The sequence below is a fragment of the Acomys minous genome (genome assembly GCF_964271855.1).
Source record: "Acomys minous genome assembly, chromosome: 3".
Lineage (NCBI taxonomy): Eukaryota > Metazoa > Chordata > Mammalia > Rodentia > Muridae > Acomys > Acomys minous.
Window position 1 is genome coordinate 112,672,703 of NC_140485.1, and position 8,583 is coordinate 112,681,285.

Here is an 8,583-nt window from a genome sequence, read left to right on the forward strand (position 1 = left end):
AAGGCAAAAAAGCTTCTGGTTGAGTGAAAGGCGGTATTTGTTTCTTTCCCTTTGGTGAGCTAAGGGCCTTTGAGCCTCAGAGCCTTAGGCTAGGTCATTGGATTGGTTTCTCTTCCCAGAGTTGTGATAAAATACCCTGACAAAAGCAACTTAAGGGAAAAAAGATTTGGGCTTGTTGTTGTTGTTTTGTTTTTGTTTTTTTGTTTTTGACTCACAGTTTCATCAAACGAGAGGGAGTCCCAGCAGTAGGGCCTTGAGAGAACTGGTCCTATTGCATCTATAGTCAGGGGCAGCTGATGCATGATTAATGTATGTGTACTAGTGCCCAGCTCTTCTTATCAACTCTTACGTGAGCCAGGACCTGATGCCTAGGGAATGGTGCCACCCAGAGAGGACAGCTCTTCCTTCCTCAAGACATGTTCAGAGGCCCATATCCTAAGTCGCTCTAGGTTTTGTCACATTGATAATTAAAACTAACCACCACAGTCATTAATCAATGAACACTCCAAGATGTCCTTAGACAAGAAACCTTTCATTGTCTTTCAAAGGTAGAAAAAAAATCAGTATTTTAAAAAATCAAGTGAGGAAAATATGAATGTCTTCAGGCTTGCTGCATATATCCAGGTGTATATGAGGATGGTAGGTGTTTTAGCAAAGACATTTGTACTAATATTTGTGGATCAAGGAAAATCCTTTTTGCCTTGAATGGAGACTCACAGATATTTCATGTTAGAGAAAAATTGACATAAAAATTCTTGTACATAAAAGTTTCTTGATACCATGTTTAAAAAGACTTTCTTATAAGCACTAGCTTTAAAAATGAATGAAAATTACAAAAGAAAAACAGTCTGACAATAGAGTTCTCAACCATCAAAAGCAAATATAGAAAGACGTGAGATCCTCTGACACTCTTGACTATTCAACAAGATGTGTATATTTGAAAATAAAATGATGCCCATTGTCATGAAAAAAATATGTATATATGGTAGCCAAGGTTCTTCAGGGGAACAGCACAGATAGCATGGATATATATCACGACCACCATTTGCTAGATTGGCTGGCTTGACGTAGGCTTGGTAGTCCAACAGTACCTGGTTGCACACTTGGAGAAGCAGTGAATTTAGTATTTGCTTATACATGAAGTTGAATGTCCCAGCAACTCTAATCTGGGGCTGAAGGCCTTGGGTAGGGGAGAGGGGAGGGAAGGTTGTTCCTGAGAGTCATACTGGAAGGAGAAAGAAACTAAGTTCCAATGTCAGTGAAAGGTTGCAGAATTAGAGCAAAGGAACTTACCAGCAGAGAGCAAAGGCACACAGGTGAGCAGTGTACCTTTCCCTTAGACTTTCTTATATCTGTGATACTGCATGAAGATGTTGCCTACTCTGGAGGATGGTCTCAGCCCCTCAGTTAATCATTTTTGGAAATCATAGCTCTCTCTGAGGCATGAGTCTTAGTGGGTCTTGAAGTTGACAACCAGCACTAAGCATTACAATGGTGCCTTGCAAGACAGTGATTTAGAAATTACCAAATCTAAACAAAATAAAGGTAGCACTAAGAGGGAGGGAGTAAGACACTGCAGAGCAGCATCCGGTCACCAGAGAGGCTGTGCTGGGGGAAAACATTCTGCCTATGAATAAAAATATGAAAACTGTGCAGGAAAACTCCAGAGGACATGGAGTGGGTTGGAAAGACGTGGAAGTATCCAGATGGTTGTGTTTGGGGCACAGGGGAGAGGAAGAAGGAGAAGTAAACGGAATAACTGGTGTAGTTCATGTGCCCCAAGTGTGTGCACAGTTGAGCACCGGGGTGGGAAAGCAAGTACCAGGGTAAAATTAAAGCACATTGGCTATGATTATTATATGATTTTTAAAAATGTAAATGTCTTTTTAAGATGTGGACTTATATGGCCCAAGATAGCCTCAAATTAGCTAAATAGTCAGGGATTATCTTGAACTAATGTTTCTCCTTCCTCCATTTCCTGATTTTAGGTCTTAAAACCACCACCAAGTTTATGAGGTGCTGGGGGCTGAACCTAGAGATTCCTGAGTGCTAAGTAAACACTCTACTGAGCTGCTGCTCCATTCCACAAATGATTTTTATATACTAGAGAGACAAGGAAAGAGCCTCCTGTAAAGTCCTTCATTAGCATGGCTATTAAACTAGACAAAATATAAAACAAGCCAATTAATGTGAGTGAAATAATAAAATCATAACAACCTAGCCAGAAATAAAATGAAAAAAGGAGAGGGTAATGTAAAATCTAGTCCCAAGTACAACCCTGCTCACCTATTTATAAGACCATTTTTCCTCTGCAAAAGTATGCACTGCAATGCACAAAAGGGTAAAGTTTATTGTGAAAATGGCACTATAAGAACAGCACTGAAGCCGGGTGTGGTGGCGCATGCCTTTTAACTCCATCCCTCTGGAGGTACAGGCAGGTGCTGTTGAGTTCGAGGCCAGCCTGGTCTACAGAGTGAGTCCAGGACATCCAAAGCTACATAGAATCCCTGTCCTGAAAAAAAACAAAACAAAACAAAACAGAACAGCATTGAACAGTGTGCCTATGGCAATTTTAAAAAGATAGGCACCTTATAAAGATGGCAGAACAATTTTATTTGCGTTAAATGTATATATACATATATACACATACATACACACATATATACATACATACATACATACATACATACATACATACATACATACATAATAGTATAATAGGCTGGGCGGTGGTGCAGTTCTGAGTTCAAGGACAGCTTGGTCTACAGAGTTCTAGAACAGCCAGGACTACATAGAGAAACCCTGTCTCGAAAAACAACAGAAAATATAACAAAACAAACAAATAAACACTACAATAAAGAGGGTACTTTAACTTCTGAAAGTCTTCAGTTTCCCTTTAAAGGGCATTGAATAGATTTCAGCTGGTCAGCTATAAAGAAAATGGCCCCCATAGGTTCACAGGGGATGGAAGTATTGGGAGGTGTGGCCATTGCTGCAGTAGGTGTGGTCTTGTTAGAGGAAGTGTTTTTCAGTTTACTTCCTGCTGCTTAAAGATCAAGACGTACAACTGTTAGCTCCTTCTCCACTACCATGTCTGCCTGCTCGTCACTTCTGAAGTGTAAGCCAGTCCCAATTAAACATTCGTTTTCCTTTTTAAGAGTTGCCGTGGTCACAGTGTCTCCTCAGAACAGTAAAACCCTAACTAAGATAAAGGGTCATCAGACTTTGGAATCTTTTGGGCTGGGGATATGGCTCACAGGGTGAAGTGTTTCCTGTGCAAAAGCAAGGGTCTGAGTTCAAACTTCAGACTCCATATAAAACCTGATTCAGTGTGTGTCTCTGGTATCCCATTGGTCTGATGTGGGATGCAAGACAGAGAGATGTGCTTTTCAGCTCACTGAACAGCTAGCCTGTGCTACATACACGGCTAGAAACAAGAGATGGAAGGTGGGAGGCAAGGCCCATCAGCAAAGGTTGTGCTGTCTGATTTGTGTATGTGCACTGTGGCACACACTCAGATTAAAAAAAAGAAACCAATGGATTCTTTAAAAATATATCTTCATTTTTAAATTAATGGCCGTTATATATATTCATAGTGCATTGTATAATTAATATATGTTTAAAGTCCTTATTGATCAGATTAAGGTCAGTTCCAACGTTAGTTTATAGTTTTATTTCAATGTGGCTAGAAAAGACATATACTTTGTATTTATTTTTGATTTGTTGAGTCTTTGTGGTCTGTCATATGGTGTATCCTGGACAATACTTCATGTGATAACCAGAAAAAAATGTGTGTTTCATGGCTATCAGAGAAAATATGTTGGAAATGTCTATTGTGTCCATTTGATCTCTAGCGTAGTTTAGGTATGATGTTTACTCGTGGACTTTGCGGTCCCGTCTGGATGACGTATCTACTAATGTATGGATCATTGTATGGACACTACCCCCTCCTTTCAGATCTACTATTACTGGATTTAGACAAATTGCTGTTGTGGGATAATCTGATGTATTTTGATGCTAATTACTGTTTGCTGTCTCTGTGACCAACCTTTTGTTTAATAAAACGCCATCTCACTTGGGCAAGGCAAAAGAGATAGGTAGGGCAAGGAGAGAGAGAGAGAGGGATTCTGGGAAGAAGAAGGATTTCCAAGAGGAGAAAGAAGGCCTAAGGAGAGGAGAGGAAGGCTGCCATGGGTTAGATGGAGGAGCAACACACGGCCGGTGTGGATGGAGAATCAGGCCCAGGTGAGAAACGTTGACAAGTGTTTGGGATTATGGATGGGAGGTAACTTGATAGTAGTTATTAAAAACAGATGGCATGGGATTGAGACAGGGATCCTATGCCTGCCCCACTATGGGAGGTAGTTTAGAGGATTGATATATGCCCTGCCCCAGGTTAACTAAAACTATTTTAAAATATAACACGTGTCTGTGTCTTGATTGATTGATAGCCGGGCCTACTGATAATACATGTAATTTATAAACAATAAACTGCTGTAGTGCACTGGGGTGCATATGTTTACAACTATTATTTCTTCTCATTGAAAAGAGACATTTATCATTACATAGTGGTGCTCTTTATTATTTCAGTTTTTGGACTTAAAGGCTCTTTCAGTTGATTGATTCGAAACTAGCTATTCTTGTTCACTTTCGTTGTTCATTTTTACTAAGTCTTTCATTAAGTGATTTCCTTAAAAGTAAGCATTTTGCCAACTGTTATTTCTCCACCCATCCCATCAGTACATTTTTATATGGGGACTTTACAGCCACCATTATTATTGATAAATAAAGACCTGTGCTGTCTCTCTTGCTAATTTTTCCTATTTGTTGTCTGCACTCTGTTTTCCTTTCTTCTTTTCTCACTCACCTTTGTTGTTGTGTGACTTTCTTGTAGTGATAAATTTTGCTTTTATTTTCTTCTTATTTTGTTTCATTCAGTGAATTTTCTGCCACAGACAACCACTATGGTAATTACTGTCATTTCAATGCCTGTATAGTACTTTCATACATTTCTTCTAGATCTAGTCAAATTGTTGACACTAACTCTGGTTTTGATTTCTGTGGCTTTCCTTGTCCTTAGATCAAAAAATTATTACATCATGTCTTAGTTAGGGCTACTATTACAAGTTGGAGAGAAAAGGGTTTATTTTAATCACAGTTCTATCTATATAACAGTTCATCAAAAGCAGTGAGGGCAGGAACTCAAGCAGGGTGGGAGTCTGAAGCCAGGAGAGGATGCAGAGGCCACGGAGGAGTGCTGCTGACTGGTTTGCTTCCCATGGCTTGTTCATCCTGTTTTCATATAGATCGCAGGACCACCAGCTCTGGGATGGCATCTCCCACAATGGTCTGGGTCCTCCCCCATTGGTCACAAATTAAGAATGTGCCCCACAGGCTTGCCCACAGTTGTGTCTTATAGAGGCATTTTCTTAATTTCAGTTCCTTCCTCTCAAATGACTTTACCTTCTGTCAAGTTGGCATAAAATTGTCCAGAAGACATAGAAAATTCCAGAAATAAACAACTGTGTTTTAAAATGTCTGTTATTCTCAGAATGAAGAAATCTCTCCCCTGTTCTCTTCTGCTTAGAACCTCAATAGTCTCTTAGTCCAGTACTCAACAGTGTATATGCTACTTATGGTAGCCACTTAGTGACAATGACAGTTATGAGGCATCACCAGAGGGTGATACTTGACCAGTATGCAAGTGATTATTATGTTACTTAATAATAGCCTCAAAGTTCAGTGGCAGCAGTAGGTAATTTAATTCTAGCAGAGTCATGCACCACAAGATAATGTTCTAGTCAACAAGGGGCCACGTATCTGAAAAGTCTCTCATGAGGTTATAATGAAGTGAAAAATTTCCACTGCTGATACTATATTCATTGTGTCATTACAACGCAGGGCATTAGTCATACATTTTTGATGATATTGGGGCAAGCAAACATATCAACTTACATTCATTTGATAATGATAGTAATTGAGTATGTTATGGTTTATGTATTTGCTGTGCTGTGCTTTTATCATTGTTTTAGAGAGTCATCCTTCTACACATTAAAGAGTTCAGTATGTGTCCTGCTTTTCTGTGGGCGGTCTTACATACATTGTGTTTATTCTGTCTCAGGACTGCACCATTTACTTCTGCTAGTGTTGTTGTTTTCATAATGGCCCCAGAACAGCAGGGTATGTATGCCCTATATACTCTATATGCTAAATATGTAAAAGAATATCTACCACCTTGGTTTATCTAGGTGTACTCTATGGTGTTTGCTCAATGAACATTATTTAGTGACACATTTTTTAGAACATATCTGTGCCAGTAAAGAATATATTGGAATATGTTATAATTGCTCTACTCTATTAGATACTATAGCTAACATATCACTGTACCATAAATAAAACTACACACACACACACACACACACACACACACACACACACACACATACACACTCATGCATAGGAAAGGGCATTGTGGTTTATGCTATTCAAGGTTTCTGACATCTATGGTGTCTTGGCTCATAAGCCCTGGAAGCAGGGCAGGGCCCTTCTGCTACTCTGACATAGCTACATTTGCAGAGTGCTCTTTTTAGCCCTTTTCCAGTTCTTTCTGAGGATTGAAACTCAATCATTCATTAGCAAATAGAATTTGTTTTATCTTTAATTTTCTTAAAAATTATCATTTATGAAATGAATTCATGTTTTAAAACAATAGTATAGATAAGTTAGTATAAATACAGCATCTATATAAGTAGATACAGTACAGTGTCTATACCAGCAGTGTAGACAAAGAGACCAAAATAAGTAGGAAATTATATTTTTCTTTATAGTCACCAGGCTGAAGGAGAAAACATGCTGTGTTTGGCCCTCATGGGGACCACTCACCATCAAAGGGATGCACACAAGATAGATGATAAAAGTAAACACACAAGAAAGCTGATGTGGTAACTCAAATATCAGAGAAGCTGAATTTTAAGGTTATCTATTGTAATCAGGATAAAGAAGAATATTATACTTAGTATTTATACATTAATATACTTATTAGAAAACTTTCATGTGCCAAATACAGAAGTAGTATACAAATAAAAATTGATTACAAATTAATTGAAAGATTTGAATTTATATTTATTAGAAGATTTTATAATATAGTTTTCAGTTTGAAATAGATCCAGAAGAGAAAAACGTTTAAAAGTTGTTTTGAGTAAAACAATGGTATATGTGTGATATGATATGCACACACACACACACACACACACACACACACACACACACACACACATTGCAAAACATGTTTTATATGCCTAAAATAAAGTACACCAGTCTTATTTAATATAGATCTAAAATTATAAACTAGATGATAACATAATTTTATAGTCTATGAAAGAGTTGTATGCTAATAGTCTATGATAACATTTTTAAAGGAATGATCATTTATTGTCAGGAAATGTCAGCAGAATTTCATATAAGACCCAATGTAAAAGAAATGTAGACAGACTTCATTCTCTACCAATAGACCAGTAGATGATGAAAATGCCATCTGAAACATGTATTAGGCATTTCCAGTAATGCTTATCATTAGAAAACTAGAAAAAAAATCAAAATAATAAAGGTCATTTGTTACACAGCTGGAGTATTTTTTCTTTCTTAAATGGTAAAATTCTTTACATCCCTTTCAAACTATTGAAGGCATACATTTCCAACAAAACAAAACAAAACAAAACAAAAAAACCCTCAGAATCTAAACCCAAAACCAAAAAGTATCAGAAATGATGATCAAATTTGCTAAGAGTCAGAGAATCATAAATTCAAGTATTAATGAGATGATACTTTAAACCACATTGGCTGAAATTATAAGGGTGACTCTATTATGTTTTTTTTCTTGTTGATTAATGAAAAAGTGTTATTTCCAAATACTGTCATTTGATGTATGAATTATTATTATTTTGAATAAGAAAACAGAAATAGCTATTAAGATTTAAGATATTTCTTAAGCTATCCACACAGTATCAAGGCTGTAGGTTTAAAAGCATCAGGATACAAGTATATATGCACACACACCCCCAACATGACACTTGATTAAGCATCAACCTTATTAGCAAATGAGAGGGCAGTTATATTCATGATAACTGGGTGATCGGATCTGTATATAATTCACTGTCTTGTAGCTAGCGCACATGAACCAGAGCCTTGTGAGAGAAGTGGGGAATCTGTATGCGGTACTAATGGATGACATGGAAGACAATAACAAGAGTCTACAGTGTGAAATTTTATTTATATGGAGAGAGAGAGAGAGAGAGAGAGAGAGAGAGAGAGAGACAGAGACAGAGACAGAGAGAGAGAGACAGAGAGGTGGGAGATTTTCTATTCTATGCCTTCCTGCCTTGCTTGGCTTTAGGATGAGTCAAGAAAGCATTCTACTCCAATTGGCAAGGACAACCATCTGAGTGTTTCCCCATCAGCTGTATGAAACTGGATCCCACAGGCACCTACTGTTCATGTGTAGAGGTGGGACTTTGGGAAATAGGATTAGGTGAGATCACCAGGAGAAGAACTGACCTAGAAAGCTTGCTCTGCTTTGCCCTGTGA